This window comes from Saimiri boliviensis, chromosome 10, assembly GCF_048565385.1.
Source record: "Saimiri boliviensis isolate mSaiBol1 chromosome 10, mSaiBol1.pri, whole genome shotgun sequence".
In the NCBI taxonomy this organism is placed as follows: Eukaryota; Metazoa; Chordata; class Mammalia; order Primates; family Cebidae; genus Saimiri; species Saimiri boliviensis.
In genome coordinates, this window is record NC_133458.1 from 89,243,927 (window position 1) to 89,256,197 (window position 12,271).

The 12,271-nt window shown below is 40.2% G+C and overlaps 1 protein-coding gene across 1 annotated transcript in view; it reads right to left on the reverse strand.

Annotated features, from left to right (window-relative positions):
- The window catches only part of RAPGEF5 (Rap guanine nucleotide exchange factor 5), a 487,242-nt gene extending 475,897 nt beyond the window's left edge, over positions 1–11,345 (reverse strand). The window contains exon 1 of the mRNA XM_074379608.1: positions 11,286–11,345. The gene's annotated coding sequence lies outside the window, so the exon portion shown is untranslated. The remainder of the gene's footprint in view (positions 1–11,285) is intronic.
- Between the last annotated feature and the right edge of the window lie 926 nt (positions 11,346–12,271).

Sequence of the window (12,271 nt, forward strand, 5' to 3'; positions counted from 1 at the left end):
TGTTTTACATCTGCACTGTCCAGTTAAGTCCCTGGACTGGGTAAAAGGGCCTGGAAAGAGAATGTTGACCCAGAAGAGAAGAGGCCAAGGATGGGGTTCTGATGAAGGAGGAAGAGCTAGCAGATGAGAAATGGCCAGTAGAGCAGAAGCAGTCCAGATAAATGTGTAGCACAGAAGCCTAGAAAAGAACATGTCTCAAGAAGGGGGAACCAACCATTCCTTCTGTGTGCAGCTGAGAAATCAAAAGATGTGAGTAGCGAACTGCTGTTACTGATGAATGCCTATCCAGTGCTGTGGCAGAGATGAAAGCCCATTGGAGTGGGCTGAGGATAAGAATTAATGATGAGGAAACACAGACCTTGAAGTTGGGTGACTCCCTCCAGAAATTTTTCAGTGACAGATAACAGGGAACCGGGCAATAGCTCAAGGGAGGATAGGATCATTTTTCTTGATAGAGGTGATGCTAAATCGTTTTTATAATATATGATAATGGGAAAGGTCGAGTAGTGAAGGAGAAATCAGTAGTGCACAAGAGGAAGGAGATAACTTCAGGATTGACACCTTAAGAAGGTGAGAGAGCCAAATCCAGGACATACACATGCTTCTCTGCAAGCAGGACACTTTGTGTTTAATACAGCACTGACTCAATAAATAAACGGAAATTTGAAAAAGTAGAAACAGAAAGCCAGTGTTCTTCCCCACCACCATGCCACAAAACTACTTTTCTCAACTTGTACTTTCCTGCTCCTGGACAAAAGCTCCAGAACACCTCATGGCTTTTTCAGTTACTCTCAGATAACAACAACAAAAAAGTCCATTAGTCGTATTTAGCACCCTGTGTATTATCAACACTCCAAAATTTAATTTAAAGTTTCTCCTCTCCTCTAGGTTTGGCCTTTCCCAACCAGGAAATGACTAGTGAGGGAAGGGGAGGAGAAGTTGCTTCTCCTTTCCTGCTTGCTTCACAGTCAATCTGACCTGCTGGTTTTGGGGGGGTTTTTGTTTGTTTGTTCAATTTGCTGGTTGGAATCCAGTAGGGAAGAAAAGTAAAAGAAAGGCCTGATTTGGTTGGCATGTTAAAATTCAGCACAGATGCCCTTCAGGATACAGAATTTAAATACTAATGCACTTTCTTTTGAAGCATTTTTATAGATTTTTCAAAGACTTCCAATAGATAAGAATCTCCAATAGAGATCAGAGGGACTCTTGCCCCATGGTTTTCAACAGCTCATCTCCATCTGTTGGGGTCAACTTCTCTCAAGGTCCTCTTGGTGTCTATCACAAAATGACCTAATCTGGTCCCTTCCTTGGGGTCTTCATCTGACTGAGGGGAAATACCTTTGCCCATCAAACCCTGGAAGTACAATTCATGATCAATGAAACTCTCTATTCCATGGCTCCAGAGCAGCAAATTAGAGATAATCTCCCCTCTTCAGACTTCTCATGTTTCCCTTCATACTCCAGGGGACACATGTCAACTTCTCTGGGAGTTTATCTTCCAGCTCCCCTTAGTTGGTTTGAAATGGCAGACACATTCCCCACTCTTCCTCCCCACTGCCCCCACACACTGACAACTCTCTCCAGAGATACTCTCCACCCTGGCATCTCTGATCCTCTCTATTATGTCACCTGGAGCTGGGCCATGGACTAATGCTAGCAACACAGATGTCACTATCTCTAACCATATTCTGCCTAGATGGTCCACTACCTCCCTTTGGAATACTGGAATATTAGGTTCTCAAACTTGGGGTACCTGCCCAAACTCTGAGAGCAAATGAATCCCATTTAAATATTCTACAAGAAATCCATAAAAAGAAGGTGAGTGCATAAACAGTCAGTGTCACTGCTGTGGCCAGAGTTGGCCTGATATTGCATTTAGCTTCCATAAATTGTTCCTTCCAGCATCCTTGTTCCTAACCATTTATCTTTCTTATACTCTAGAGCAGAAGTAGGAAGGGGCAGGGAGATCACATGCCATTGCAAAGTTTGTTAACTGCACAAGGCACCTGGCTGAGGAGGTGAATGGTGAATGAAATATAAAGTACTGTATTAGGGCCCCAGCTTGGGGTTGCACAGTTCCTGAGGAGAACGTGTTTTATTTCATTCTCAAAAAGGTGTCTCATAGCTTAGCAAAGGCCCTGGAAAGGAGCCACAAAAGCACAGGAGGAATTACTGGTCCACACAGAATGATAATGGCCCTGTGGTAGAAGATAGCACTATAATAGTAGTATGAGATTTATCTTTGCCCAATAGGATAATGTGACCTAATTGACAAAATCCAGGGGGCACACTGACTAGGGGTGGCCAAAAGGGATAAGCAAAGATAGACTCAAACCAGGAAGAATGAACAGAATTTGAACTAGATTAAAAAGTTAGTTGAGCCAGTTAAATTCAAATGGAAAAGATAACCCATCTAAAATTACTTCTCTCATTTTGAAATATTATTTGGCACTGGTTCATTGTTTTAAATACTAAGATATGTTACAGAAATGCTTCTATACCTCTTTGAACTAACAGGATTCCAGACCCTGCCCGTGGGGTTATTAGCAATGCGATCTGAGTACATCTCCCACCCCTTCCCTTGCCTGGAATATTTGACTCGCTGAAGTCATCCAAAAGATGTGGCTCAGGGGATGGCTAAGAAATGACATATGTCTATCAATGGTGGAGGTAATGGTTGTTTGCATCTTCCTTATGTTAATACTCAGAAGTAAATATAAATTCTAGGAAGGAAACTTCTGATTGTGTAATTATGGTAAATTACTTTGGTTTAAACTACCAACTGTACCTGGTCTAGTGAGAGAGTGAGTGGGAGTGAGCACGTAAGACAAAAGAGAAAGAGATTGATTGTGGTATTAAGTTTCTCAGAAACTCTTAGCTACATGTTGGCTTCTTCTTGATATAACACAAAACAAATTATCCTCCTAAATAAACAGAGAATATTAAAAAATTCTTTTTTTTTATTTTTGAGATGAGGTCTCACTGTTTTGCCCAGGCTGGAGTGCAGTGGGATAATCCCGGCTCACTGCATCCGTGACTTCTCAGGCTCAAGTGATCCTTCCACCTCAGCCTCCCAAGTAGCTGGGACCATAGGCACAAGCCACCATGCCCAGCTAATTAAAAAAAAATTTTTTTTATACAGATGGTATCCCATTATGTTATCCAGGCTGGCCTTGAACTCCTGGTGTCAAGTGATCCTCATACCTTGGCCTTCCAAAGTGCTGAAGTTACTAGTATAAGCCACTGAGCCAGGCCAAAAAATTCTAATCCATGAGAGAGTAACACAAAGCCCTAAGGTAAATTACCTTGTTTATTAAAGAATAAAGGTAGCCCTGAAGACAGATACTTTCTTCTCCTAGCTCACATTGCATTTAGTATTCAGTATAGCCCGCTATTTATAAAGTTATCCAAAGGCATCTTGGCATCAATCAAACCACACAGATAAGGTACCACCACTTCCCCGGGAATTGCTAAGCTTCCTTGAGTCCCTCCCCTGTCAGCAGAGGCAGAGAGGTGCTGCCTCAATCCTGGCATACTGGAGACATGATTTTCCACTGCAGGTTGCATCCTATTCCATATCCATATGGGATCCTGACAGCTGATGACTAAAGTAGACAGTGAGCCTCTGAGCAGGTTCACTGTTGATGGGCTTGTCACTAAAACTCACTTCAGTTGCATAGAACCAAACCAAGTATTAAAGGAGAAGGCATCTGCCTTGCAACCAGAAAACAGATGCTTTCTATCCTAGCCTTAGAGATTCTCAGCACTGCAGGACAATAAATATGAGCAGGTTGGACTCCTTGCCCGATGTAAGAATTCCTCTTTAGCATCCTTGTCAAATTCTCATCTATTGGTAGAAGTAGAATTGCTGGGTAGAAGAAAAGCACATTATGACCTTCATAGGCACTATGAACTCACACAACAAAAAGGTTATGACAAGTTATACTCCCCTCAATGAGGTTTTATGTTGTCTCCTATTCTCACCAACACCAGACATTCAACATTATCAGATTGTTTAGTTTTGTCAAATCTGATTTGCCAAATAGTGTATCTGCATATCTATATTCATATAGAGTAGGTATTAAAAATTTTGAGAGGGTGGAGTGCAGTGGCACCATCTCAGCTCACTGCAACCGCTGCCTCCTGGGTTTAAACGATTCTCCTGTCTCAGCCTCCCAAGCAGCTGGGATTACAGATGCACGCCACCACACCCGGGTAATTTTTGTATTTTTGTAAAGACGGGGTTTCACCATGTTGACCAGGCTGGTCTCAAACTCCTGACCTCAAGTAATCCACTGGCCTTGGCCTCCCAAAGTGCTGGGATTACAGGCATGAGCCACTGCACCCAGCCTAATGTGTATTATTGATATTAGCAGGTTTATTGCTAATTAATTAGTGTTTCTTCTTTAACTGAGTTTTTCTTTTTCCTTGTTTTTTCCGATATAAGCCTTTGATCTGCTATGTATGTTGCAAATTTTTTCCCGTCTTTCTTTAACTTTGTTCAGAGTATATTCTGTCATGTAAAAAAATTTAAATTTTCATGTGGCCAAATCTGTTGCTCTTTTAGGATTTCTTGGTTTTACACTATGCTTAGAAAGACCTTTCCTATCTCATGATGATAAAAATACTCATTCTCCTGGAGTTTTGTTGTCATCTTTTTGCAAATCATTTATTCATCTAGAAAGAGCGTGAATATAAATAACTTTTTTCTTTCCAAATATTTTAAAATATATTTTATACCTCCCCTTTCCCCAAATGAATAGCTGAATGAATGAGAGAGTGAAAAATAGTGCTGGTAATTAGTTGAATGGGCTCTTACTGTTTTTCACCACTGCTTCAGATCCAGGACAAAAAAAGGGGGGGACTAAATTCCCGTTCTGTAGAAGTTACACCTCCCTCCTTAGTTTGTCATATCTTCCCTGAGTCTAAATAATAATTAGTTAGCAAAGTAATATAATTGGAAAAATAGCTGCTCTGAGATGTGTGGATACTTTCACAAACATTCACTGACTAAGATCTTATCATAATTTTCTTAAGGAACAACTCTCTATCCTAAATGCCAGACCAATGATATGATCTTTGGCAATGTACTCTGGAAGACAAAGTAACTCATTCATTCCTTGCTGTCTTTTTGACAGTCTATGGAGTATGGGTGTATTTGTAGGGGTGAAAGTGACCAAAAAAAAAAAAAAAAAGGCAAGCCATATAAAGATTCTATCTGTTAAAAATTGACACATTTAAATTTCTGCAAAGATTCCAAACACTGTTTTAAGACAGCTAAAAAATCACAAAACTCTTCTGCCCACATGCCCCAAATATTCTATCTCACCATAGCCCTCTTGAATTTGCACATACCAAAATGCTCAAGGGCCATTTCCTGAATTTCTCTCAATGTTCCGATAACACTTCAGCTTAGATTAATTCAAATTCCAAGGAAAACACCAAGTGATTTACAACAAGGAAAAAGAGATATTTGAACTAAAACCACAATCAACAGTAATTTACAAACTGAAGATAATTTTATGTCACTACTCAATTTTGGAAAAGCAACCCTTGTAGGAATTTCCCTTCTCTCCCCCAATATACAAATAGCCAGCCTTTTCATATGGACATCACTATTTACAGTAAATGGAAGATGTTGCATCTCACTTCTAAAAATAGGTAAGATAGTCTATAAAAGGATATGTCTCACTTCAAATAATCCCTTTTACTTATTAAAACAGATATTTATATTTTATCATATAGAGATTATTTCTTTATGGAGTTAAAAGACAGACGGCCAGGTACAGTGGCTCATGCCTGTAATCCTAGCACTTTGTGAGGGTGAGGCAGGATGCTCACTTGAGCCCAGGAGTTTGAGATCAGCCTGGGCAATGTAGTGGGATCCCATCTCTACAAAATAAAACTTTTTTTAAAAAGATAGATGTGTCACTTAACTTTGTAGAAGTTGATCTAGAATTATAGGTTGCGCTCAAAATTATAAAATTCCAATTTATTTGAAAAATGTTAAAGTATCAAGTTAGCTTTTATCTTTGTAAGGATATTATTGCATCCTTTGCTATACTGAAAAATTTAGGCTCCTATATTATTTTATTCATAAAAATAGCTACATCAAACATATTGGAAAATATACATACTTTGATAGATTTTATTAAGCAGTGGTCTTTCACCAATGATTATACAGTCATGTATCACTTAACAATGATGGGGATACATTCTGGGAAATGCATTGTTAGATGATTTTGACACTGTGGAAACATCATAGAGTATACTTACACAAACCTAAAGGGTGTATAGCTGACTACACAGCTAGGTTATATGGTATAGCCTATTGCTCCTAGGCTACGAACCCATTCAGCATGTGACTGTGCTGAATACTATAGGCAATTATAACACCATGGTAAGTATTTATATATTAAAACACAGAAAAGATAGAGTAAAAATATGGTATTATAAACTTATGGGGCTACTGTCATATATGCAGCCAACTGTTGACCAAAACATCATTACACAGTGTATAGCTATTTTTTAAAATTCTCACTTATTTCATCCAAGTAGTCAAATTCTTAATTTTGTCCCCAAAATTTGTAAAAAAGAAAAATATAGGAAAACAGTTCAGTTTATAATAGGGGCAGCAGAGGAAAAGGTTATAGCTTAGAAATTGGAAAGAATAGTTCTGTTAAAACAAGCAAAAGCAAAAGACGTTTAAAGTTACCAAGCAACTGTGACAGGAAGATTGTGAGGCTGGGTGAAAATGACTGTTTGGGCTATATAACTTTAAATATCAGCTGGACTTGTCACCGTTTAAAAATAGATTCCAAGCAGAAGAATAAAAACCCTTATTTTATAGTTATCATCTTGTCCAAACATTTGTTGAGATGGGCAGAATAACAGCCCCCGAAGATGTTCAGTTCCTACCTGCTGGAACTTGTGAATATATTACTTTATGTGGCAGAAGAGACTTTGCAGATGTGATTAAGAATCTTGAAGGCCAGGCGCGGTGGCTCAAGCCTGTAATCCCAGCACTCTGGGAGGCCGAGGTGGGTGGATCACGAGGTCAAGAGATCGAGACCATCCTGGTCAGCATGGTGAAACCCCATCTCTACTAAAAATACAAAACATTAGCTGGGCATGGTGGCGCGTGCCTGTGATCCCAGCTACTCAGGAGGCTGAGGCAGGAGAATACAATTAATAATAAATTATAATATCTGCATTATCTAGGCAGGCCAGATGTGATTAGAAGGGTCCTTTTAAGAGGGAGGCAAGAGAGCTCAAGTGAGAGATGTGATGCTAGAAGCAGAGAATCAGAGAGATTTGAAGATGTTACATTACTAGCTAGAATATGGAGGAAGGGGCTTTAAGCCAAGGAATGCTAGTGGTCTCTAGAAGCCAAAAAGCAAGGAAATGGATTCTCCCCTGGAACCTCCAGAGGGAATACAGCCCTGCCAACACGTTGACTTTAGCCCAGTGAAACTGATTTTGGACTTCTGACCTCCAGAACCATAAGACAATACATCTGTGTTTTGTTAATGCTGCTAAGCTTGTACTAATTTGTTACAGTGGCAAGAGGATACTAATATGTTAGTATAGCCCAAGTCATCTGTAAAATGCAAACATTTGCACTCATTTGAACAGAGGACCTCCATATGGGTCTCACATCTGTCTATGTGAAGAGCTTTGTGAAACAGTATTCTGGAAAGGTGAATGCACAGGGCTAGCAGCATAGAGAAAGTGTGGAAGGAAGAGAGCTGGAGAAGGACTGATGGGTCCAAAGGACCACATTTGCAGTAGAAAAGACCCAAGGTAAGGGAATGAAGGTCCCTGTAGGATACCAGTGCCTCTGCAATGAAGGTTTCAAGGTGAAGACCAACTCTAGTAAACAACTTGGTGGAGATACTGATCCCTATCCTTATTTTTAATTTTTAAAAATCTTTCTTAACCAGCCAACAGCAAAACATTTAAATGTATCTGCTGCACTTAACGTCTTGAGAAATATGTAATGCATGATTTGAAAATGTGCCTGGACAGTTGTCTGAGTGGGAGGCAAACACAATTAGACTGTGTCCTATTGCCTGGTGAGTGGCTTGTTGGGGATCTCTGGGGGCAGGCCGGTGGAGAACAGAGCTCTTCTTTCTGGCATTTAACAGTCAGTGAGGTCAAATACTATCATCCCTGGCTCAGACAGGACCCAGGGCTATTAGGGGAGAACAGAAGGGCAGGTGCCGGCGGCTTTGAGTAAAGGACAAGGTGCTCATCCACCCGCATCCTGTCTCTGGGTCAGGCTGCCCCAGAGTGCAGAAATCAAGGGCAACAGATCTCTGCTGCTCCTGCCATCACCTGCTCATCCTTCCTGCGGCTGAAGTCCCACAGGCCTCTAGGTGGCCGGATCCTGGCGTCCCAGGCTCAGTTATGTGTGGAGTCTGCAGAAGCTACTCCCCAGCTCAAGTGTGCAGTGTGCTACCGGTCCAGCCCCCTTTTCTCTTTGACTGGTTCTTCCTGAAATTCACTTGTCTAGCCACACAGAATGTGTTAAAGCTTGCAAACAACTGTAAACTGGAATCCTCTGGCATATATGTGTGGTCCACTCCACTAAGTGGCTTAAAAAATTACTTATAAAATGCTTCAAACATACAAAAAATACAAGAAATAGTACAATAAACACATATGTACCTGGTATCTAGATTCAATCATTGTTAACACTTTTACTGTGTATGTTTTTGTGGAGAGAGAAAGAGTAAGGGAAAGAAAGGAATTCTGAAGTAAATTACAGACAACATTCTCACTTCAACATTTCATACCTTAGTCTCTTTTAATCTTTCTAATCTACAACAGTCTCCCAGCCCTGGTCTGTTTTTCGTTGATGGTGGTGGTGGTGGTGGTGGTTTTTAATGACTTTGACTTACTGAAGAGACCAGAGCAGTGTGTCTTATGAGACAGCTCATATTCTGAACATGTCTGATTGTTTCCTTGTGGTACACATGATGCTTTAAAAATATGTGTGTTTTTGAATGAATAGCCTACATTTAGAATTCAGGGAATTTTGTGTAAAATTCTGGATTTCTGGCTTTAAAAAATAAAATTAAAAAAAAAAAATCAAAAGACCTGGCAGTGCCTGGTGTGTATTCCTGACTAGTTACAATTTGTGGTCCAGTGTATGAACTGCTGCCTTTGGGAGGGCACCATGTTGCAGCTGTGTCAAGTGCTATTCCTCATTGTGTCAAATCAACTACTAACACACCTCATCCATTTGTGTAGTTCCCAAGGGTAACTGAGTTTGTAACTGTTTCAGTCCAGGTTCTCCACAAAAACTGGACCAACAGGCTATCCATGAAAACACTTGTTTTAAGGAATTGGCTCACGTGATTGTGGGGGCTGGCAAGTCCAAAGTCCACAGAGCAGGCAGGCGGGTACACTGGTAACTCAAGAAGGATTTTGATGTTACAGTCTCTCAGAATTCCATCTTCTCTGGGAAATCTCAGTTTTGGCTTTTAAAACCTGCCCTCATTGGTGAAACCCACCCACATAATGGAGGGTAATCACCCCTGCTTAAAGTGAATTGATTGTAGATGTTGATCACATCTACAAAATACCTTCACAGCAACATCTAGACTAGGCTTTGACCAAATGACTGGGCACCATAGCCTAGCCAAGTTGCCAGACAAAACTGGCCATCACAATGACTTTGTTTTAGAACAAAACATAAGAATATTGCTTTTACATAGCTTTCTTCTCCCAAAACCTTTCTCCTGCTTCATATTTGTTTTCCCTTATGACAAACTTAGTGACTTAAAACACCAATTTATTATCTCATAATTTTCATAGCTCAGAAGTCTGGACATAGTATACCTAGATTCTCTTCTCAGGGTCTTCCCTGACTGAAATCAAGGTGGGGCTGCATTTTCCTCTAGGGTTTAGGGTCCTTTTCCATGCCCTCTGGCTGTTGGCAGATTTCATTTCCTTACAATTGTAGGACTGAACTCTGCCAGCTAGGAACGTCTTTCAGCCTTTAGAGGTCATCTACGTTCCTTACCACGTGGCACCTTGTATTCTTAGGCCAATAAAAACATGTCAAATTCTCCTGTGTCAAATTTCTACCTTCCTTGTCAGCCACCAGCTGGCAAAAACACTCTGATTTTAAAGGTCTTATGTTATTCAATCAGGCCACCAGATCACCCCCCTTTCTTAAGTAAACTGTGGCATATAACATTACCTAATCACAGGAGTAAAGTCCATTACACTAGTCCTGCATCATATTTATTGTGCAGGGCGCATGCACACGGAGGGGTTCCAGAATCCTGGGGCCCTCTTAGAATTCTGCCTACCACTGACCGGGCGCAGTGGCTCACGCCTGTAACCCCAGCACTTTGGGAGGCTGAGGCGGGTGGATCACGAGGTCAAGAAATTGAGACCATCCTGGTCAACACGGTGAAACCCCGTCTCTACTAAAAATACAAAAAATTAGCTGGGCATGGTAGTGCATGCCTGTAATCCCAGCTACTCAGGAGGCTGAGGCAGGAGAATTGCCTGAATCCAGGAGGCAGAAGTTGCAGTGAGCCGAGATCACGCCATTGCACTCCAGCCTGGGTAACAAGAGCGAAACTCCATCTCAAAAAAAAAAAAAAAAAAAAAGAATTTTGCCTACCATATGCTTTTTCAAGTTATTTGCAAAAGGTTTTACCCTCTATATTCAAGAAAAGAACAGAATTAAAGTGAAATGGTCAAAAATAAATGAAGAAGCAAACCCACTTTCCTAATAAGAAGTAGCTAGTGGCTGAGCCATGTCTTCCCATATAAGAAATCAAGAGAACTATCAAATAGAGCCTCGCTAAATAATGCATTCTCATAAAATGTAAACAGGATCTCGCTTTCTTCCCTTATGCAAACTCTGCCTCCAGAGTAAGAGTTTACTCATCTTTTCCTATTCTGAGATTTATTGGTAACTTCTTGTAAAACCAGCCTCAGTTGCACCCAGTCAAGCAGACATAACCTATGAAAGCAAAACTCGAGACCAAACAAAGAGCTGCCCTAACTCTTTTGGGATTGTATTTTTAAGTGATCACAAAAGGGAGAAGAAGAAAAAAAAATCCCAAGCAGAGGCCCATCAATACAGAAGGCTTACAGTGGTAATTCAAGTTCCTTACACTCAGTTTCTTGTAGATTGCTATCTGGTGTTTTTAGGAAATAGGATGGAAGGTGGAAAAGGCAACCTTGAAGAAGTGTGCAAAAACAAAATTCCAGACTTACAGAAATGATGACTGGACCACAAAATGTGCAGTCACACTTACGGGTGTTATCTTTTCATAACTCCTTCCTGTGTTTCTTCTGGGCCATTTTACCAAGAGATGTCATACATTCATCTGCCAAAACACACAGCAGCAACAAATGAGCCACACTTATTCATCAAATTTCTACTACACATAGATCTCTACCCTTGTTATACCATGGTCACTCAGTCCTTGCCCCAGAATGTTTTCCCAGAAAACCTTTATAGGAAAGTTAAAAAAAAAAAAAAAAAAAAAAAAAAAAAAAAAAGTACTTCAATTCTTTTACTTTTCTCTTACTGGAAAAACTAAAAAGGAATCCAGGTATCACTGGCTGAGAAGAACTCATTTTTCTATGATCCGATTAATAATCCTATGCAACAGAGAAGAATCTACGCCATTAAAAATGGTTATGAATAAAGCTTACATACCTATTTCAGCCTATTTTATGACACACTGCATTTGACCATCAACTCAGGGATCTGCTGAAATGTACTGCTGGAAGTCCCTGTCAGGAGAACTTTTCCTCATTGAGAAGCCACAAATAATACCTCACTTGAAGTGTGATTTGAAAAGTTTACAAGGAACTGAAATATTCTCATGAATTTCAATGTTTAATTTAAGCATGTCTTCCCCAAAAGAAATCTAAACAAAAACTTTGCCAAATACCTCTGATAGCAAGGAGAACTAATACTTGAATCTCCTGCCAAGTGTCCCAAGAGGTTGAGAATAATGATATCCATCTCAAGAGAATTTGTAGGTCATGGATTTTCCCTCCAATCCCAAAGTTTTGGGGGCTATTTGTTTATGCCTAAGATATTTATTATTATATGTATTAAATGATGAAGAGGAGAGGGGATGGGGGACAAAGAAATAATGAATTGGTTTTCTTGCAAGTTATAACCAAAGGAGAAAGACACACATCGCATGCTGAGGAAGAACATTGGCAGCACAGCCAAGGCAGAGGCTCGGAGGAGTCACTGAAAGCATTTAGTCATTTATCATCCCTA